This window comes from Pelophylax lessonae, assembly GCF_965119305.1.
Source record: "Pelophylax lessonae genome assembly, chromosome: 5".
Lineage (NCBI taxonomy): Eukaryota > Metazoa > Chordata > Amphibia > Anura > Ranidae > Pelophylax > Pelophylax lessonae.
Genome location: NC_138772.1, coordinates 147,581,569 through 147,604,814, shown reverse-complemented (window position 1 = coordinate 147,604,814; position 23,246 = coordinate 147,581,569). Strand labels below are relative to the sequence as shown.

Sequence of the window (23,246 nt, the reverse complement as noted above, 5' to 3'; positions counted from 1 at the left end):
GGTCTGCTCATTAAGGGGGTAAAACCTTCCGGAGCTGAAGTGGTTAAAAGAATCACATCTAAAAACACACATATAACTTACTGCCTTATGATGAATTTTAAAAAAGGTAAACAATAAGGAAACCTTCACAGCATTTCCAGAAGGTTTCCTCACCCCCCCCCCCCTTTTTGTACACTCACACAGCTTTCTGCCGTAATATTTACTTGTGGTCGATGCAACATTCTTAAGCACTTGCTGCCACTATATCAACACACAACTTCTGTGCTCTCTGCAACTACAGTGACGCACACCTATGTAGGGTTGCACCGATACGGACATTGGTGCAGATACCGAGTATTTGCATTAATACTCGTTCAAATGCTCCGATAACCAAAACCTTTGCAGTGCGTTTTGAGCCGATACAAAATAAATGGGTTCAAATTGCACTGCAAAAAAAAAAAAAAGAAAAAGAAAAATCACGAGATTTGAAAAGGAATGCGGTGTGATTCCTGTCCAAATCACATGTGGTTTCCGGCACCACTCCTGTGTGAACCCCGGCTTGTCACAGTGACTTCAGCCCGAATTCACACAGAAGCGGTGCCTGAAACCACATGCATTTATTTATTTATTTATTTAGTTTTTGTAGGGAGGCTGGATTAAAGTGAACTTGTTTCTAAGGCCTCTTTCACACGGGCGTTCCGTATATCCGTATATCACCCCATCCGTTTGCGGGTGTTATACAGACATAATGCATGTCAATGGGATTGCAGATGTCAGCGGATGACCATCCGCTGACATCCGATTTGCGTCCTTTCAGTTCTGTTCCGTTTTTTTGGAACGGAACAGAACCCTATTTTTCTTCCTTTTAAAAAACGGAAAGGATGCAAAATCGGATGTCAGCGGTGTCATTCGCTGACATCCGCAATCCCCATAGACATACATTATGTCCGTATATCATCCGCAAACGGATGGAATGATATGCGGACATACGGACCGGATGACACAAGTGTCATCCGTGTCCGTAAAAAAAAAAAAAAAAAAAGTGCCGGAGCGGATCGCAACACGGTCCGCTCCGTGTGAAAGAGGCCTAAGATACTTATCAATTGCGGGTGCAATGCCAGGATCCTGTAGATACTTAGCAGTTACTGAATGTCAGAAAGAATCAATGAACTATGAGGACGCACATCAGTCCCCTCGCAGTTCATTGAGAACTACAAACCCTCAGCCGCAGAGGCCGGTGATACATGCAATTCATTCATTCTCAGAACTCTGTAAATAAATAATGTGGCCGTGTGAGCGGAGCACCGCACGGGTGTGCTGTTTTTAACCACTTGCTCTCTGGACGATTTACCCCCCTTCATGACCAGGCCATTTTTTTGTGATACAGCACTGCGTTCATTTAACTGACAACTAACTGCACAATCGTGCAACACTGTACCCAAACAAAATGTATGTCCTTTTTTTCCCCACAAATGGAGCTTTCTTTTGGTGGCATTTGATCACCAATGTGGTTTTTATTTATTGCACTATAAACAAAAAAAAAAAAAAAAGACATATTTTGGAAAAAAAAAAAAAAAGAAAAAAAAAACTGCTATGAAACATTTCCAATAAAATAAAAAAATCTAATTTCATTAATTTAGACCAATATGTATTCTGCTACATATTTTTGGTAAACCCCCCTCTCCCAATAAGCGTATATCGATTGGTTTGCACAAAAGTTATAGCGTCTACAAACTATGGGATATTTTTATTTATTTTTTACTAGTAATGGCGGCGATCAGCAACTTACAGTGGGACTGCGGTATTGGGGTGGACAGTCAGGACACTGACACTTTTTGTGGACTAGTGATTAGTGCTAAAAATATGCACTGTCACTGTATTGACACTAGCTGGGAAGGGGTTAAACATCAGGGATGATCAAAGGGTTAAGTGTATGCCTAACGTGTTTTCTTACTGTGGGGGGAGGTGCTTTTACTAGGGGAAGGCATTGAGATCTTTTGCTTTGCAGGAACACAGGATTGATGCCTTCCCTACTGATAGAACAGTGATCCGCCTTATTTAAATAGGCAGATGCCCATTCTGGCTCTCTGCCTAATGATCGCCAGCAGACATCGAGTCTGCAGTACCAACAGATTATCTCCCGCTGTGTATAATCACAGAAGGAGTCAGTCGCCGGCAGCCTGCATGTGTGCCCCAAACACTGAAGGGCAGGATCACATACTAGGTACATGATCCTGTATAGCAGAGTCACCCTGCCACAGTATATCTGCGGTAGGCAGTTGAAAAGTGCTTAAATTCTGACAACAGGTGTGGGGAGAAAATCCCCCGACTGCTGCCACAGAGAGAGGGGGATCTGGCAGAGAAGATGCAGGAGCTGGGACATGTTACATGTCCCACAGTAAATATGGGCAAAACATGCGACATGTTCCTTTAAGCTGGCTATACACAGAATTTGCTTTGATTTTCTAATAAGTAGGGTTAAATCAGTGTTCAATCAATACCACAATTAAATATTCAGATTAAAAAAAAAAATCTTATTCATAATAGCTATGGTTGAAAACCTGACTAAAGTTGCCCCTACAACAGGAGGCGTTTTCCTCGGACTTCCAACTAATTATGAGCCCAGGCACTGTTGTACTTCAAAATCTGCCCTTCTCTTCACCCTTCTCCCCTGAGGTCTGTTATAGAGCCCTAGCAGAAGAAATAATGGACAATATAAATATTTATAGATGACTCAAAGCATAATGGCATGTTAACAGGAGAAGGAATAAATAATTCAGGAGACATCTGCGGCTAATAATTATAACACTTGGCAGTGTGGGTTTTGGACATGTGGACCATCAAAGGCCATGTGCCCAAAACAGAAGCAACGAGTGTACAGTATAATTGATAGCAGCAGTTATCTCCTCATAAGCTGAGATCAACTATGACAAAGAGTCACACCAGTGATTCCCCAAAGGCCAGTGGCACAACACAATAACCAAAATTGTACAGAATACAGAAGGTGTGAGTGTGTGTGTCCACCCACCTAATATTGAGTAGGTCCTCTGTTTGCTGCTACAACAGCCCTGACCCATGGAAGTACGGACTCTACTAGACCTCTAAAGGTATGCTATCCTGGCACCAAACCATCAGTGGAAGATACTTTTAAGCGGTATTAAACCCCAAACCAAAAATGTATTATACTGCAGCTTACCAATCATTAGTTGTGGTGGCTGCAATGGTTTTCTTTTTTTAAAGAGGAAGTAAACCCTCCTCTGCAAGTTGTACCTATAGGTAAGCCTATGATAAGGCTCACCTATAGGTACTGTAAATATAAACATGTACCGTTTAGGAGATATTTACTAGGGATGCACCGAAATGAAATTCTTGGCCGAAGCCGAATAATAATGAAATGTTTGGCGGAATACCGAACGCGGTGTTTCGCATTTTTTTCCATTTATTTTGCCAATTTTTTGTCCTCTCTCTTGTCCTCTCGTGTGTCTCTCTCTCTTGTCCTCTCACTCTCTCTTGTCCTCTCATGTCTCTCTCTCTCTCTCTCTTGTCCTCTCATGTCTCTCTCTCTCCCTAAATGTTACTGTAGGGAATGGGATTCAGTGCACACTGCAGTCTTTTACCATAGGGTTAATGTTAGTGACACTGTAGGGATTGGGAAGGATGCTGGGAATGGAAATCAGGAAGCAGGCAGGCAGCCTTGTAAATTTTAATTGCAGATACAGGGCACTGGGCAGGTCAGGGTTAATGTGGTAACATCAATTACTCAGTGACAGTCAGTGTGGACTCGATCAGATTATAGTGACAGTCTCTCATAGTGGTGGTAGTAGGAGGCTGGAGGTTGACTAGTAGTAGCCTGGAAAGGAGCACAGCCGCATACATACATTACTCACTCGTGCACTGCAGCCCGCCCCACACATTCAGTGAGTCTTACTCTCCTCCCTAGTTTTTTCAATGGCACATTCAGGAAGCCAATCACGCCGTGAGTAGCGGCAAAGCGGAACCAATCAGGTGTGCAGGCACGCGTGATTGGTTCGCTGTGCAGCTATTCACGGCGTGATTGGCTTCCTGAATGTGCCATTGAAAAAACTAGGGAGGAGAGTAAGACTCACTGAATGTGTGGGGCGGGCTGCAGTGCACGAGTGAGTAATGGATGTATGCTCACCGCTGAAGTGTCCCGGCTTCACGGAAGTCTGTGAGTCCTCCGAGTCCCTTCCCCCTGTAAATATCGTGACCTCGGCGATATGAATATCGCCTACGGCCACAGAACGATAGTCGATATCATATCGACTATCGTTCAGCCCTATTGTTCGGCACAAAATTATTCGGCCTTTTGGCTTATTCGGCCGAATACCGAAAGTGCCATTTTTTCTATTTTCGGCCGAATAATGTTCGGCCGCCGAATATTCGGTGCATCCCTAATATTTACCTTACAAGTAGCCAGTGACGTCACTGGCACATGCACTCTGAAGGAACGGCCGCTGGTGCCGTTCCTTCAGAGCCCTGTGCCGTGACCGTCGGCTCCCGCACGCGTGCACGGGAGTGACGTCACCACGGCTCCGGCCAATCAGATGGCCGGATGCCGCGATCCCGGAAGACGGGCGACTGGACATGTCGCCCGTCATAGAGGTGAGCGGGCGGCACGGTGGGGGCTCGTTCTAAGGTTAAGTATTTGATAATGAGCTAGTATGCGATGCATACTAGCTCATTATGTCTTTCTCTTTCAGGGTGAAAAAAAAAAAAACTTTTTTTCGGTTTACAACCTCTTTAAGCTTTATTCCCGGATTTCACCTGGTGATCTGGCTAGTAACACACCTCCCATATTAGAGAGCCCTGACTCGAGAACAGGGGGCACCTTTGGACAGTAGCATTGTTAATCTGGGACAAGGGGAATATTAGATGTGGTGTACTGTATGTTTTTTTTCCCCTTTTAGGATAAAGGTTTTATGTCAATAAATCAAAAAGGAGATCATTGTTTTTTTTTTTTTTTTATATATAGAGGGATACTAGAAAAGACATCGTATTACTAAGGAAAAGATTAAAAATGGACCTATAACTAATAGCCTTGCTGAGATGAGTAAATAAAGCATAATAGCGGGCTAAAACTTTACCAGTAGAAAATGCAACCCTCACTGCTGAGCCCATAACAGAATGCCTAGGCACTTTGCCACATGACATGATCAGCCCATTCTGAATAGTAATAATACAAGAACTTCTTTTGGGCGACAGGCGTCCCGCAATTCTGTTTGCGCAAATTTACAGTGATTCGTCTGGCAAAATCGTGCCGCATTTGGGTAGCCATTGGAAAAGACGGGGATCACACAGACATCCCACGATTTGCCGTGATTTGGGATTACAGGCAAAATCGAGGCGATTCTGCCCGCGATCCGGGATGCCAAGATATGAACGGAGCCTAAAAGGAAAGAGGTTTATACTTACCTATTCTGAAGCCACTCCGGTCCAATCACATAATTCCGGTCCAATCACATAACTTAAGCACCGGCTTCAGCAAAGTGAAGCTGTAGCTGCAGGCATTATCCAGGTATAACCACCTAAACCCCCGTGATGTACCAGTATGTTGCTGGGGCTGAAGTGGTTAATAAACAAAGGATTATTACTATTGGCACTAGGAATAGGGAAGATGGAATGCTCACAAAGGCTCCTTTCACACGGTCCGCATTCCGTCGCAGACCGCTCTATGCTCCGCGGGGATCGATCCGCTGATCCCCTAATCAGGCGGATGACAGCTCCATCTCCGCACTGTGTCAGAGCCCCGCTGCTCTCTATGAGGAATCAGATGAGAGCGGACCGCATGTCCGCTCTCATCCGATCCAATCCCCTGGACGGATGGAAAATAGGGTTTCCATCCGTCCGGATTTCACGGACAGGATCGGATGCGGATGGCATCTGACATCCGCTGCCCTATAGAGATGCATGGAGGATCCGATCAGATCCGCCTAAAAAACTGACAGGTGGATCTGATCGGATCGTTCGTGTGAAAGGACCCAAAATCTGCAAAAACGGATCTGTGCAGAGAAAACAAGTTCCCAAAATTTGTTAAAACAGCCAGACAGCAAGTAGGCAGACAGCCATTGAGTCTACAAAAAGGTACAGTTAACATCTAAGGCAGGCCATAGACAGTTTGAATCTCGGAGGGTTCAGCAGGTAGCATCTGACATTCGAACTGTGTGTGGGCAGGCTGAATGTATCAAGTTGATCATTTTGGGTACAACCAGCCTGCCGGATTTACTAGCGATTACCGCTAGCAGCTACTGAAGCCACTAGCAATAATCACTGTCTTCTCCCGCAGGAAAGGCTTCCCCCACCCGCCCCCTTGCCAGCGGCAGACAATTGCTCAGCAGGTAGGATTCCCCTGTCAGCACTGTCTGTGTTGATGGGGAAATTGTGCAAATTTCTTTCCTGCAACCAGGAATTTTCACTGTCTATGGCCTGCCTAAATTTTAGCAGCCCTCTTCTATTGAGGTCAACAGAAGCCAAATAGCTTGGCTCCTCAGAATTGAATATTACTAGATTACCTTACCCCACTCTGTCGGCTATAGGATTATTCTACCTCCAACTAACGCTGGATACACACTATGCAACTTTTGATTTACCTTCAACCATGTAGTGCAAGGGCCTGCCAGATTGCATACAAATTGAAAGTGTTTAGATTTGACCTCATATTATCTGGTTTTGATAAATCTAAAGGAAAAAATCTAAAGACAATTGTATAGTGTAGGAAGTATCTACTGTATTAGGAAATTAAGCATATCTTTTTTTTTTTTGTGGCTTCTGAAATATCCTGCATTAATACTTCCAAATGTGCCCAGAAAAGTACAATTCTGAAAAGGCTCTACACTCAACAACAGTACAAGTAATTACCATGATTTCTCCATTGTTCTGCCCAACTCACAAAAGGCTGAGAGTGATATTTGCCATCGTCAGTGAAGCAGAACGCTGGAACCTGCAGGTCTTTGTTAATAGCATTTGTCACAATACATTTCAATCTAAAACAAGTTGGAATCGTCTGTAAAACAAGGGAGTTCTGAATGTTTTTACTAATCCCATATCTGAAAGAATACGGTTTATGAAATCTGTGTTTTCGGATACTGAATTAGTATTTCATAGTGCCAACAAGCAAGTAAAAGTAATGAGCGAACAACAGAATGGAACAAGAAAAAAAATATAAGGCTAATGGTGCCTGGAGGTAATAATGTTCAAAGGTGGTTGTCCCATGGCCTCATTGCCCATTACTGGTCCATTAAGCGCCGGTTCACATAGGAGCGACGCTACTTTCAGGGGCGACCTCCGAGATCGCGGTGCGAGCAGCGCGCCGCGACCTCGGAGCGGCCGCCACGGACTTCATAACATTGAAGTCTATGGCGGTCGCCTCCTGGTCGCCCCAAAGAAGCTCCGGACCCTTTTTCTAGGTCGGAGCGACTTGTGTCGCTCCTATTAGAACGGGTCCGCAGCTTCCCTATGGGAGGCGACCTGCGGCGACCTGTGAGGCGACCAGGTCGCCTCACAGGTCGCCCTAGTGTGAACCGGGGCTTATGGTCCAGCACCTTCCCCGCCCCAATTTCCATGTTGACAAATAAGTTTGGCTGAAATAAAAGATGCAGATATACCAAAGCTGCACTGGCACATCTATACGGTTCTAGGATTGTCCATATCCATCCTATACCTCCCGAAAAACACCAGTGTGATTTATCATACTTTTTTGCGATTTCATTGCATTTAATTTGTTGATCCAAATCGCACTGATCTGCGGTCTTGAAATCGCGCTGAAGTAGCACGATTTCAAAGCCGCACTGGTGTGACCTGGGGCTAAAAGTACAAAATATACTAATTTGCTACACTGATAATGTATAAGAGCAGCACAATAAAGGACGGTGGAACAGAATTTGATTTGTACATTCGATGACTGGAAGAATGTCATTCAAAAGTACCTCAAAATGTTGTTTGTTTTAACATACGATATTGGAATTAATGTAATTTCCTGAAAAAACACCCAAAATGTTAAAAAAAGAGTTTAAGAAAAATGTTCCCTTTTGCTTCTTTGAATGATCTTGTCACTGTGTTTGAAAACGAATGTCGATCTGACCCCACTAAAGCTGGATACACACTATACAATATTCTATAGATTTTTTTTTCCTTAAGGCTGGCCATACACTATACAATTTTCTTATTCAATTTCCTTTAGATTTACCTTAAACTATGTAGTGCAAGGGCCTTCCTGACTGCATACAAATTGAAAGTTTGTAGGTTTGACCCTATATTACATGGTTTTGGTAAATCTAAAGGAAAGTTGCACAAGAAAATTGTATAGTGTAGGGCCAGCCTTAGATTTACCAAAACCAAATAATATGGAGGTCAGACCTAAACACTTTCAATTTGTATGCAATCTGGCAGGCCCTTGCACTACATAGAAAAGGTAAATCTAATGGAAATCTACAAACAAAGGTGTACGTTTAGTAAACTGAGATAAGCCGAGATCTGGATGATCACGGCTGGTCTCAGAGCATTGCCGGTTTAAATTACTGAGAAGAGTAGTGGAGAACATATTCTTCTCTTCTCATCTCAGTACACAAACGGCTTGCATTCACTGCAATAGAAACGGCCAGTTTAGTAACACATGATGTCACCTGATCACTGTGCTTCTCTTTGAAGATCTCCTCTTCCTGCTTCTCCAGCTCAGAGGTGGAGAATCAGGGGGAGAAGCTGTGTGATAAGAGGAAGAAGACTTCTTTCTTCCGATATATCAGCACCAGTGGGTTCAAAATGAATGTATATATTGTATGTATGTATGTGGGTGGGTGTGTACGTATGTATGTATGTATATTATATATATATATATATATACACACTGTATGTACTGGTATGTATGTATATACACACACACACTGTATGTATATATACTGTGCATGTGTGAGTATAGATATGTTTTCATGTGTCAGAACATGTCATTACGAGTTCTTTTAAACTTTAGTTTCACTTTTTAAACTTAGCGGCGGCTGTAATCTCACAATATCTCGTGAGATTACAGGCAGTCCACACAGTTATACACAGATCTCGGCAGTTCTCAGAGAAAAAAAATTCTCCTCTGATCACCCTGTGAGAAGTGAAGTTCTCCGCCTTCTAAACTGGGTGCCCGAGGAGATATTTTTTCTCTGAGAACGGTTGAGAAGTGAACTGAGAGAAAACTTCTCAGTTTACTAAACGTACACCAAAAGGTGTATAGTGTGCAAGTAGCTTAAATCTAAAGGAAATCTAACAACAAAAGTTGTATAGTGTGTATCCAGCTTAACGATGAGAAAAGCAAATGAACGTTCTTAAAGCATAAAAATTCTAACAAAATTCTACTATTGTATATCCAGACTAATAGGAATCCAAAACACTACAAGCCAGTGATGCCCAAACTGGGTACATTGGATACAAAAACTTGTAATGTTATAATATGCAAAAAACGAAACTGCATCAGCAAAGAAATCCTGTACCCAAAAATGTGCATACCCGATCATAGGAAGGGCACACAGCCTGGACTCTTGATCAATGTACCATAGGACTGGATATGTCATCTATTCCTAAAGCCCCGTACACACGTGCAGATCGTCGGCCGAACGATCGGCCGTCTTTTGTCCCCGGGCTGTCGTGTCTGTTGAAAAGTGCAAAAGACTGCACAAGAATTTTGTCCGCCGACTACAGCCGACTGCAGAAGTGATGTCATGTGATGGTTAACTTTCCCTGTGTTTTTTCTTTTCTGAGCATGCCCAGTCTTGCAAATCTGCTGTCTGTCAGCCGAATTCTGTACTGACTGGTGAACAATCGGCCGCTCTGGTGTCGGCATACAAACATTTTAATGCTTGCACGACAGATTCTTTTCGGCCGAAAGTGCGCTGTCGGCTGTCGGAAGCATCATACTAACAAGCCGAAAATCGGGCCGATCGGTCGTCGGCCGAAGCTTTTCGGCCGACAATCTGCACATGTGTACGGGCCTTTAGATCTTTGACACACTGTGTTTGAGACAACCAAATTATACATTCAACACAAAGGTCTGTTGCCAACTATTAAGTCACCTGTGCGACTTGTCATGCAACTTTGGACATTAAAGTTGCATGACAAGTCGCACCCCATATTTTCCAATGACAGCCATTCAAATATGTGAAACTTAAAGTCGCAACAACTTTTAAGGTTCCAGCACAACTTTGGTCCGACTTTCATGCAACTTAATTGTCTTAGACTTCATTGTAAACCCTCAAATGTTGCATTAAAGTCACACCTGAATATTATACACGCGACACTTGTGCAACAATTGTCCATTATTCACGGAAGAAAGGTAGAGAATTGTCCATTATCATTGGTCAAAGCCAAAGTTGCATCCAAGTCGCACCCATCCAAAGTTGCGTCAAAGTTACAAGTGTGAGGGTCAGTTCACACCACACATTTTTTTTTCTGCATTAAAAACACATGGATAGTAGATTACATAGTTTTCAACCACATAGTTCACACCAGTGCAGTCAGTTCCAGTCATTCCAGTCCCAGCAAAAAAGTAGAACATTCTGCATTTTTTTTGCTTGGTACTGTACTGGAACGCAGTAAAAACGCACAAAAAAAACAAACAAACACTGGAACACACATCCTTATTTAGGGTTAGGAAAAAAAAGGGAAGAAAAATGCACTGGACTGCATCAAACCCACAAAAAAATGCATCAAAAAAAAGCATGCAAAAAAGCATCTAGAACGCATCCAGATTGAGTTTCTATGGTGTGAACTGGCCCCGAATAGAGCCTTAAGCCACGCACACACGTGTCGAAAATCGGCAGGGAATTTTCTTCCGACGACCGATCTGCCGATTTTCGGCTTGTTAGTATGATGCTTCCGACAACCGACTCCGACTTTTCGGCCGAAAAAAATCTGGTGTGCTGGCTATAAAATCTTTGTCCGCCGTCAAAACACGGCCGATTTTCGTGCAGTCAGTACAAATTTCGACAGGGAAAAATCTAATGAGCAAGACTGGGCATGCTCAGAGAAGAAAGAACACAAAGAAAGCAAACCAGCACATGACATCACTTCTGAAGCAGATTTTTGTCGGGCGAGAAAATTCGTGTGCAGTCTAGGCACATTCCAACCAACAAAACACCACTCTGGACAAAAGACGGACGATCGGTCGGCCGATAATCGTTGCGTGTGTACTAGGCTTTAAGCCCCGTACACACGATCAGATTATCGAACGATCTGTCGTCCGTTTTTTGTGGCATGCTAGTCTGATGGAAAGTGAAGAGGTTATTTTCATACGAATTTTCCCGTAAGACAGAATTCTACTTCAGTAGTGATGTCATGTGTTGGATTGCTTTGTATGTGTTCTTTCGTCTCTGAGCATGCCTAGTCTTGCTCTTAAGATTTTTTTCCGTCGAAATCTGTACTAATGAGACGAAAATCGGACATTGTATTACGGACGACAAAAATTTTATAGCCTGCGCATCAGGATTTTGTCAGCCGAAAAGTCGGAGTGGGCTGTCGAAAGCACCATACTAACAATCCGAAAATCGGCAGATCGGTCGTCGGACAAAATTTTCCCTACAGATTTTCTTATCGTGTGTACGGGCCTTAAGTTGGTCATACACATGACAATCTGACTGCATAATTGCCTTCACCTTACCAAACCCATGTAATATGCCTAAAGATTGAATAGATTCAATCAAGAAGCACCTTGCACTACACAGTTTTTGGAAGATCGAAAGGAAAATCAACTTAATGCAAAGTGTATGGTTAGCTCTAAGCACAGAAAATGATGTGTCACAATATAGGCAGCTATTTAAATAAATGGGAGACATAAGATCCCATAACTAGCATCAGCCAAAAAAATGCAACAATAGGTCCATCTTTTGGTGAAAACATGGGGGTTGAATTACTAAAACTGGAGTGCACAAAATCAGCTTTCAGTTTTTTTTTTGTCAAAGCTTAAAGTGTAACGCCTCGCTCACACCATGGTGCAGACGTGTCAGTTTTCCTGCATGCGTTCTGCAAGGGCAGGAAAAAAACAATTGTTCTCTATGTGCCCTGTTCACACCACAACGTGCAGATTTTTCCTGTGCAGGAATCTGCAATGTGTATGCAGTTTTCTGCATGGAAAGAAACTGACATGACGACAACATTGGTGTGAACAGGGAACATAACTGGCATGCATGAAAACGAATGTAAACGGAAGTCTCTGCAAGTGAAATCTGTGTGGTTTTCCCATCAGTTTTCATGCACATGTAGCACCCTACAGGTAGGTGCTAGGTAAATGTATAGTGGGCCTTGTCTGCCTAACAGCAGGGCTGTGATTTATTTAATTAGGGTGTCAGGGCTTCCAGATGTGCCTGCTGAGGGGAGAAGTATCCCCACTGGCTCCAGTGAGAGGCTTCTCATAGGGCAGTGTGGGAAGCCCAATCAGGGGACACATCCCAGGGTGTAACTACCCCAGAAGGCAGATTATGCTGCAAAGGATTCTGGGAGTGGGTATAAGTTTGGGGGGAAGTGCGTGGCACGGTGTCTTTTGGCGGGAGCAGAGTCCCAGGAAGGAGAGTGCGGCTGTTTCACCTGCTGTATGAGGAAGGTGGATGTCTCTGGGTGTCGCCTGAGTGTCCAGAGAGTGCTGAGTAGAGCTGAGGGGATCCGGTGTGCCGAGAGCCTGCAGAGCGTGAGAGGGGTCCAGTCCCAGGAAAGCCTACACAGGTCGCGAGTACTGAGGATTGCCCCTGGGGGTCTGCCTGAAGTTAGAGTGGACCACTCCGGAAGAGGTTCTGGGATCCAGTGCCAGCTAGATGGAAAGGTTGAGGACCCTGAAGCTACAGAAGGGGACCCTGAAGAGTTCAAGGACAAAGGGGGCACCTGCAGTTTGGGCCCTGAATTGTACAGAGCGTGCCAGTTACAATGACAGTTATACAGAGTTCTACTACATACTACCTCAAGCTGTGCCAGGCGGGGGAAAGTATTCAGTGACTTTCACAGTACAATAGTGTCAGGAGTTCTACAGTTCTCAATCTTGGGATATTCTGGACTATAAGTCAAGGATTTAGTGCTTTTTTTGTTCTACAGAGTGTTCTCAGTGTCAGTAAGCGTTGGCTGGCTCCGGTTGGCGTCAAGGAAGCCCCAGTGGGCATTTCGGAAGTAAAGTCCCAATTGTAATTAGTTAAGCCTCAAGGAGTATCCCACTCATTCCCTTCTCCCATCCCCTAATTCCAATAAAAACCACAAAGATGCCGGAGTTGTGGCTGCTTCAGTTGTCACACCCAGAGTCACAGCTCACATGGGCTGGAGAGGATTCCGGTACTAATGGCAGACCCACATCAGGCCATAGGCCTGGAAACCTTGCTACACACATGTTGTAAACAAGCCCTTACTAAACCCAGGGCCCCGCATTCAAAGATCTGGTCTCCCACAATACAAGAAAATGCAATTATTTTAGTAAATATAAACTGCTAAATACTAGAGCTGCATGATTATTTGTTTAAAAAAAAACGTGATCTCGATTCACCCCCCTCATGATTTTGGTGGAGTTCCACTGGCTGTTGTGTTTATTAAAAGTCAGCAGTTACAAAAAAAACTTCAAAAAACTCAAAAAAATTAAAAACTTCAAACTTTGAATAAACACACTCACCTGTCCCACGGTCCAGCGATGCGGCCGGGGGGAGCCTCGGTTCTCTCCATCTTCTCCCTGTGGCACCGGCATCTCCAATGTAGGCACCCGGCCGTGACAGCTTGCAGCTTCACAGCCGGGTGCACACTGTGCATGCGCGAGACACGCTGCGCGTCCTGAATAGACGGGCAATATTCTGGGACCTGTGATGTGTCCCAGAAGATTGCAGGGAGGCAGAGGAGAACTTCCGCCCGAGCGGGAGTGGGTACCTGTCAAAAAAAATGACATGCCAAATGTGGCATGTCAGGGGGTCAGGACCACTTAAAGCGGAAGTTCCACTTTTGAGTGGAACTCCGCTTTAAAACAGCATGTCCTCGATTCTTACAAAGCTGCTCTCTGCTCACTCACAGCTGTCAAAAAAAAAAGAGTCCAGGCAAATGTTTACCAGCATTGTTAAGGCTGCTAGATAACAATAAACACAATGCTTTACAATGTAACTTTTCATTCTTTTACATCAAAGGAATAAACTTCCATCTGTAAGGGAGGGCAGTTTAACCTCTTAAAGACTAAGCCTTTTTCTGACACTTGTTGCTTACAAGCTAAAATCAGTATTTTTTGCTAGAAAATTACTTAGATCCCCCAAACATATATATATTTTTTTAGCAGAGACCCTAGAGAATAAAATGGCGATCATTGCAATCTTTTATGTCACAGAAGTCTTTCACACGCAGTTTTTGGGGAAAAAAAATACACTTTAATGAATTTAAAAAAAAACTAAACAGTAAAGTTAGCCCAATTTTTTGTATAATGTAAAAGATGATGTTACGCCGAGAATCGTGATCTTTATTCTAAACAAATAAAATTGTGATTCTCATTTTATCCAGAATCGTACAGCTTTACTAAATACCCTTTCTCATCAGCAGTATATAGCAGTCTTGTGACTTATATCAGTGTCTAGCTAAAGCTTATAGGAGGAGTTTTTATTCTACTCTAATTTTCCTATGAGGCTGCAGGACCCCTGACCCTCTGTCTGGAAAGTGCTGATTGGCCTGGTGCTGACCAAATTTATACTCCCAAGAAAAATAAAAATCTCTAGCAATACACACCAAACTGAGCATGTGCAGAGTGACTTTAAAGGCTCAGTCTTATCAGGAGATGGATTAGGGACAGTGGAAGAAGGGGAGCATCAGAGAAGACTCATACAGCCTTTTTACACAATGCAGAGGATTAATTTAGGTTCCACAGTGAGTATAACAAGCATGCTTTACTGCATATACAGACTGAATTTACTGTTGTGGGTTTAATAACACTTCAATTACGCAAGCTGAAGTTAGAAGCTGATTGGCTACCATGCACAGCTGCATCAGATTTTGCACTCTCTAGTTTTAGTTTATCAACCCCACTGTCCCTTCCTGACCATTTTTCCTATATTCATAGTTCTCTATACACACTGCTAAACAAAATCAATTCATACACAAAACCCAGCCAAACACATTCCATGGCCTCATCAATAGAAGTATTTTGCGCATTGCCTCAATATAGTTAAACAGTATGAACTTCTCATATACGTAAGAACTAACCAGGTAAATATACAGCGTATGGAAAATGTTGCTTCAGATAAAGCAAATAAGCCAGCTTCCACCCATGTCTTAGATGTAAATATTAAGAAAAGCAAAAAAAAAATTGCAACAGAGGAAGGAACAGTAACTTACAGTATTTTTAAATAAACTCTGTAGGTCTTAAAGTAGTTGTCAAGTCAGAAGTGTTTTTTTATTTTTTATCCTAATGCATTCTTCTGGGTGTAGCAGCCTCCCAGTACCCCCTAATACTTAGCTGAGCTCCATCTCTTTCCAGCGATGTCCATGATTCCCTCGGCCGTCTCTCTCCTGATTGGCTGAGACACAGCTACAGCGCCATTGGCTCCCACGGCGGTCAAAGTCAGTTAGCCAATAAAGAGAGAGGGGGTGGGGCCGGACAGCAGCTATGTGTCTGAATGGACACATGGAGCTGCAGCTCGGCTTGGGTGCCCCCATAGCAAGCTGCTTACTGTGGGGGTACTTGACAGGAGGGAGGGGCCAGGAGCAGCAAAGAGGGAACCAAAAAGAGGAGGATCCGAGCTGCTCTGTGCAAAATCAACTGCACAGAGGAGGTAAATATAACATGCTTGGTATTTAGTTTTTTTGTTTTTAAAAAGAGACTTTACAATTCCTTAAAAATGAATCCTATTCTTTAAGGGCCCTTTCACACCTATGTGTTTTTAATGCATGTACATAGGTTAGACATGGTTTGAATTTGTGCTTGTTCACATCTGTGCAATCTGCTAACATTCACTGTTGATTTTTAGATGTAAATTAGACCTCTTTTACACGGGGCGGACTCCAATTAGATCAGCAGGGGATTTGTCTGCTGATCCCCTGTGGGTGAAATGCCTGTGTCCGTTCAGTTCTTGCAGAGCGGACACAGACAAAGACTGCTCTGCGGGCAGCTGGGAGTAAACTGACTCTGCTGTCTGTTTACACCTGGCTGCCCTCTGAACCGGTCTGCCTATATAGAAGAAGATGGATTGCCTTCTAGCGCTGCAAAGATACCGGTATCGGTGCCAATACTAAGCATTCGCATGAGTACTTGTGCAAATGTTTCAATGCTAGAACCGATACCTTAAGACTCGGTTCACATATACGTGGGCCGGTTTGCAGTGCGATTTCAAAACTGGGTCTGGTGCGATTTGGTTGAGCAATTCAGTTTCGATTCCTATAGGAATTCTAGTGTAGGAGATTAGAAATCACATCTGAACCAGACTGAAATCGCACAGCGGCTGGCATATATGCGAACAGGCTGTAAAAACTCACTGAAACGCACATAAAAACTGATGTGAAACCTGTGTGGTTTTCTTGCATGTAGGGTGTGAATGAGCTCTAAAAAAAAAAAACTGTCACACTAAAAATAGGCATCGGTAATTGGTATTCGCAAATATTTGAGATAAAGTATCCGTACTCCTACTTGGTCTTTTAAAACTGGTATTAGGGCATTTCAAACAAAAACAAAGAAAAATTCCCAGCTCAACTTACCAACCAGCCTGCAAACAAACAGAATTGTCCTAACAAGTCACTTTAAAAACACATTTGAAAATACATGCATAAGTTGCAGAGGCCACTTCACAGGACCCCAGTATCGTTTGCAGTCCTACCATAGTGCGCCAACCTATAACTGGCCTTAACAGCAAGGAGCACATGAAAGGGTGACGCACATCAAACAAAGAAAATTTCCCAGCTCGCCTTAACGACCAGCCTGCAACAAATTAAATTGTCCTATCTAACATTTTACGTTAAAAACCATTTAGTTTGGACACATTTGCAAATATACCTGTAAGCTGCAGGGGCTGTGACAAGGCACCCCAGTATTATCTGCAGACAGGACAGATCAGTTTGTTGCAGTCTGGTTGGTAAGTTATGCTGGGAATTTTTCTTTATTTTTGATTGAGATGCTTCACCCTTCCATGTGCTCTTAGCTGTTAAGGCCAGTTATAGTTTAGGGCAGTTGCCATTTGTTTGTACTGCTGGTATTGGTGCATCCCTATGCCCTTTTGTTTTTCTTTTAGCAGACCAATTCGGAGGTAAGTGGGTGTAAAAGTTCAGTTTACACCTGCCGGTCCATAGGAGTGAATAGACGGTCTAATCAGGTTCGCCTGGAAAACTGACAGATGGACCAGATCGGATCCTTTGTGTGAAAGCGGACTTATTGTGACTGTTCATGGCAACTGTAGCACATGTACGTGAGATTCAGCCTAAAGTGTCCTCAGTTTATATATCTGTCCCTTTACAAGAGGAAAAAATGGAATGAATAGGCAAGAACAAAGATCAATAACAGCAAGCCGGAAGACAAATCTCTCTATAATAATTCAGGGCTTGACAAATCCCAGAAGCCAGGTAGTCAATGCTGGCTCCTAAGTTTTCAGGTACATGGAGTTGGCTTGCTGGCTCCTGGATTGGAAAGACTGGCTCCCAAATCCCAGTATAATTTTGCCATCCCTGCTATAAATCAAACATAAGATACTAAAAAAACGATGAACTTCCTTAGTTTGTAACAGCAATAACACAATCTTAGATGACCCAAGAGGCATCAGATAGGAGAGGTTCCTGGGAGCAGATCCGATGCTGGCTGTCTGAAGCTGAAAAAAGGTTTTATCAAGAAGAGACATCGTCATTGTACGGCCTTCGTTTTGTTGCAGCATTAACAAAATTTGCGCAACTGTGACGAGGCAATGGACAATTAAATGTTTACAAATTTTTAACAAGAGTTTAAAACAAGCCATGCCTGACCTCTCTAACTGCTTGTACTGTAAAGCAATTCATTCTCAAAGATCAAAACAGCGACTCTGAAGTCAGGTTTCAGTCCATTTCTAGTAGTCTACAACTGTCTGGTGTTTGCTATAGAAGGCTGGAAAGCTACAGCCACCAGCAGTGATTATTTTATTCTGACAGCTGGGGTGATGGGGGAATCAAGCAATTTTCTTTCCTTTAACCTGTGATTGAAGAAAAGTAATTTGCACATTGTATGGCCTGCCGTACTTATATATATATATATATATATATATATATATATAAATAAATAAAATGATTGTTCTAACCGGTTGACCCACTGTGATGGTTCTGAAGCACCCAAAAAATCTTTTATTTCAGTGCATTCTATTGAGAGTTGCAGAACACAGCATCGTTGTAGCAGTCAGGGAGAACTATGAGCATCCAACACACCCATATGTGTGGGATGCTGACTAAAAGACAGTGAGGAATAAACAGGACAAGAAGTATTAGGTTACTTTTTGTTACTTTTGTATTTTAAATGCTGTAATGCAGCCGCTCTCAGCCAGGGTTCCGGTATGGCCAGTCTTTTTTTTTTGTTAACATCATCACGCACGCCCATCGGACTTTCTCCAATCAGGATGCTGACTGTATTTTGTTTGAAGCTCAGTTACTACTGAACCTATGTGAGTTCATATTTAGCTTAATAAATGTGAATTTGAAAGGATTTCACACTCGTGTGCTTATTTGTTATTAGCACATATTACCCTATTACATCCGGGAGTGGAGTGTGGATATGCTGGGCATTGTGGAGGAGCGGACCCCCTGGGAGATATTTCCTCACACTTATCATAATCATTCAGGATTAGAGGGTCATGGCATTCTGGTTTTAGTAAGCATTTTCTGCATGATGGAAGATTTCACATACGGAGCACTACAGGTTATAAAGGAGTGGTGGAAATCACTTTCATGTTGGACTTTATATTGTGTTACTGGACCTGTTTTCACCATCTATATTACTAGGTGGGAGAATAGTGGCACACTTCTATTAGTGTACACACTCTATGATGATCATTTATGCATGGATTTGTTTATGAATGTGTTTTCAGTTTATGATTGTCTCCTGAGGCATTTCCCCAGTCTCCAACAACTTCTACAGCATGTCCCCAGTCTCTGCCCGTCTCTTCCATCCCGCCCTCATTCTCTGCCCGTCTCTTCCATCCCGCCCTCATTCTCTGCCCGTCTCTTCCATCCCGCCCTCAGTCTCTGCCCGTCTCTTCCATCCCGCCCTCAGTCTCTGCCCGTCTCTTCCATCCCGCCCTCAGTCTCTGCCCGTCTCTTCCATCCCGCCCTCAGTCTCTGCCCGTCTCTTCCATCCCGCCCTCAGTCTCTGCCCGTCTCTTCCATCCCGCCCTCAGTCTCTGCCCGTCTCTTCCATCCCGCCCTCATTCTCTGCCCGTCTCTTCCATCCCGCCCTCATTCTCTGCCCGTCTCTTCCATCCCGCCCTCATTCTCTGCCCGTCTCTTCCATCCCGCCCTCATTCTCTGCCCGTCTCTTCCATCCCGCCCTCATTCTCTGCCCGTCTCTTCCATCCCGCCCTCATTCTCTGCCCGTCTCTTCCATCCCGCCCTCATTCTCTGCCCGTCTCTTACATCCCGCCCTTATTCTCTGCCCGTCTCTTACATCCCGCCCTCAGTCTCTGCCCGTCTCTTCCATCCCGCCCTCAGTCTCTGCCCGTCTCTTCCATCCCGTCCTCAGTCTCTGACCCTCTCCTCCATCCCGTCCACAGTCTCTGACCCTCTCCTCCATCCCGTCCTCAGTCTCTGACCCTCTCCTCCATCCCGTCCTCAGTCTCTGACCCTCTCCTCCATCCCGTCCTCAGTCTCTGCCCCGCTCTTCTATCCCGTTCTCAGTCTCTGACCCTCTCTTCTATCCCGTTCTCAGTCTCTGACCCTCTCTTCTATCCCGTTCTCAGTCTCTGACCCTCTCTTCTATCCCGTTCTCAGTCTCTGACCCTCTCTTCTATCCCGTTCTCAGTCTCTGACCCTCTCTTCTATCCTGTTTTCAGTCTCTGACCCTCTCTTCTATCCTGTTCTCAGTCTCTGACCCTCTCTTCTATCCTGTTCTCAGTCTCTGACCCTCTCTTCTATCCTGTTCTCAGTCTCTGACCCTCTCTTCTATCCTGTTCTCAGTCTCTGACCCTCTCTTCTATACTGTTCTCAGTCTCTGACCCTCTCTTCTATACTGTTCTCAGTCTCTGACCCTCTCTTCTATCCTGTTCTCAGTCTCTGACCCTCTCTTCTATCCTGTTCTCAGTCTCTGACCCTCTCTTCTATCCCTTTCTCAGTCTCTGACCCTCTCTTCTATTCCTTTCTCAGTCTCTGACCCTCTCTTCTATCCCTTTCTCAGTCTCTGACCCTCTCTTCTATCCCTTTCTCAGTCTCTGACCCTCTCTTCTATTCCTTTCTCAGTCTCTGACCCTCTCTTCTATCCCTTTCTCAGTCTCTGACCCTCTCTTCTATCCTGTTCTCAGTCTCTGACCCTCTCTTCTATCCCGTTCTCAGTCTCTGACCCTCTCTTTTATCCCGTTCTCAGTCTCTGACCCTCTCTTCTATCCCGTTCTCAGTCTCTGACCCTCTCTTCTATCCCGTTCTCAGTCTCTGACCCTCTCTTTTATCCCGTTCTCAGTCTCTGACCCTCTCTTCTATCCCGTTCTCAGTCTCTGACCCTCTCTTCTATCCCGTTCTCAGTCTCTGACCCTCTCTTCTATCCTGTTCTCAGTCTCTGACCCTCTCTTCCATCCTGTTCTCAGTCTCTGACCCTCTCTTCTATCCTGTTCTCAGTCTCTGACCCTCTCTTCTATCCTGTTCTCAGTCTCTGACCCTCTCTTCTATCCTGTTCTCAGTCTCTGACCCTCTCTTCTATCCCTTTCTCAGTCTCTGACCCTCTCTTCTATTCCTTTCTCAGTCTCTGACCCTCTCTTCTATCCCTTTCTCAGTCTCTGACCCTCTCTTCTATCCCTTTCTCAGTCTCTGACCCTCTCTTCTATCCCTTTCTCAGTCTCTGACCCTCTCTTCTATTCCTTTCTCAGTCTCTGACCCTCTCTTCTATCCCTTTCTCAGTCTCTGACCCTCTCTTCTATCCCGTTCTCAGTCTCTGACCCTCTCTTCTATCCCGTTCTCAGTCTCTGACCCTCTCTTTTATCCCGTTCTCAGTCTCTGACCCTCTCTTCTATCCTGTTCTCAGTCTCTGACCCTCTCTTCTATCCTGTTCTCAGTCTCTGACCCTCTCTTCCATCCTGTTCTCAGTCTCTGACCCTCTCTTCTATCCTGTTCTCAGGCTCTGACCCTCTCTTCCATCCCGTTCTAAGTCTCTGACCCTCTCTTCCATCCCGTTCTAAGTCTCTGACCCTCTCTTCCATCCCGTTCTAAGTCTCTGACCCTCTCTTCCATCCTGTTCTCAGTCTCTGACCCTCTCTTCCATCCCGTTCTAAGTCTCTGACCCTCTCTTCCATCCCGTTCTAAGTCTCTGACCCTCTCTTCCATCCTGTTCTCAATCTCTGACCCTCTCTTCCATCCTGTTCTCAGTCTCTGACCCTCTCTTCTATCCTGTTCTCAGTCTCTGACCCTCTCTTCTATCCTGTTCTCAGGCTCTGACCCTCTCTTCTATCCTGTTCTCAGTCTCTGACCCTCTCTTCTATCCTGTTCTCAGTCTCTGACCCTCTCTTCTGTCCTGCTCTCAGTCTCTGACCCTCTCTTCTGTCCTGCTCTCAGTCTCTGACCCTCTCTTTTATCCCGTTCTCAGTCTCTGCCCGTCTCTTCCATCCTGTTCTCAGGCTCTGACCCTCTCTTCTATCCTGTTCTCAGGCTCTGACCCTCTCTTCTATCCTGTTCTCAGTCTCTGACCCTCTCTTCTATCCTGTTCTCAGTCTCTGACCCTCTCTTCCATCCCGTTCTAAGTCTCTGACCCTCTCTTCCATCCTGTTCTCAATCTCTGACCCTCTCTTCCATCCTGTTCTCAGTCTCTGACCCGCTCTTCTATCCTGTTCTCAGTCTCTGACCCTCTCTTCTATCCTGTTCTCAGTCTCTGACCCTCTCTTCTATCCCGTTCTCAGTCTCTGACCCTCTCTTCTATCCTGTTCTCAGGCTCTGACCCTCTCTTCTATCCTGTTCTCAGTCTCTGACCCTCTCTTCTATCCTGTTCTCAGTCTCTGACCCTCTCTTCTATCCTGTTCTCAGTCTCTGACCCTCTCTTCTATCCTGTTCTCAGTCTCTGACCCTCTCTTCCATCCCGTTCTCAGTCTCTGACCCTCTCTTCTATCCCGTTCTCAGTCTCTGACCCTCTCTTCTATCCTGTTCTCAGGCTCTGACCCTCTCTTCTATCCTGTTCTCAGTCTCTGACCCTCTCTTCTATCCCGTTCTCAGTCTCTGACCCTCTCTTCTATCCCGTTCTCAGTCTCTGACCCTCTCTTCTATCCTGTTCTCAGGCTCTGACCCTCTCTTCTATCCTGTTCTCAGTCTCTGACCCTCTCTTCTATCCTGTTCTCAGTCTCTGGCCCTCTCTTGTATATCTCTGACTATCTGGTGCCATCTCTGACAATGAACGGTGGGTGAATGCTATGTGCGGCCTGTGGTGATGAGCGGAGTCAGCTGTGCCTGTCACTAGGAGAAGTATACAGAGGTGGAGCTGAGGCCTTGTAGCACAGCCTCTCCTCCCCGGTCCCCGGTGCCGGGCTCAGCCTGTCTCTGTGTAATGAGAGAAGTAGAAGCAGACCTCAGACTCGGGTCCCCAGTGCCGGGTTCTGGAGCTCTGCTCGGCGCCACGTAAATAACAACACACGCAGCTCCATGTCACCACCCCCTCCTCACACATCACAGCCCCGGCTCCCCGCTATTACCGGACACTCGGGGCCACACAGTCACCGGCCAGTCATATCAGGTGATCGGCTTCCTGTCCGGGCTCTCCCTCCTCCGCCAGCTTCCTGGGCTGCCCGATGGCTCTGCTATGGCCCGATCACATGACCTCGGTGACGTCACCGCACAGACGGGAAGCCGCTGGGACAAACTGGTGCGTTCCTGGACTCGCCTGTGTACACAATACTGCTACGTGTGTGGGAGTGGGCATGGGGACTGGCATATACTGACCCAATGGAAGGACTGCTTACCTCCCAACTTTCTCACATTATATAATAAATATGTACACCTTGTCACACCTGATACTTACCCTGAGGAATGAAAGTGGAAGTTCAGTCAAACACTATTCTAAATCCCAGCTTCCCTACATACCAGTATACCAGTATACCATCAACTGACCTCTGCCGCCATCACCCCGATACCAAAAAAACCCAGCATGG

General features: G+C 44.8%; 1 protein-coding gene across 1 annotated transcript in view; it reads right to left on the bottom strand.

The window, feature by feature from the left end:
• Positions 1-22,946, bottom strand: part of RAB5A (RAB5A, member RAS oncogene family) — a 91,319-nt gene extending 68,373 nt beyond the window's left edge. Inside the window, exon 1 of the mRNA XM_082257326.1 lies at positions 22,791-22,946. The gene's annotated coding sequence lies outside the window, so the exon portion shown is untranslated. The remainder of the gene's footprint in view (positions 1-22,790) is intronic.
• Positions 22,947-23,246: the final 300 nt, after the last annotated feature.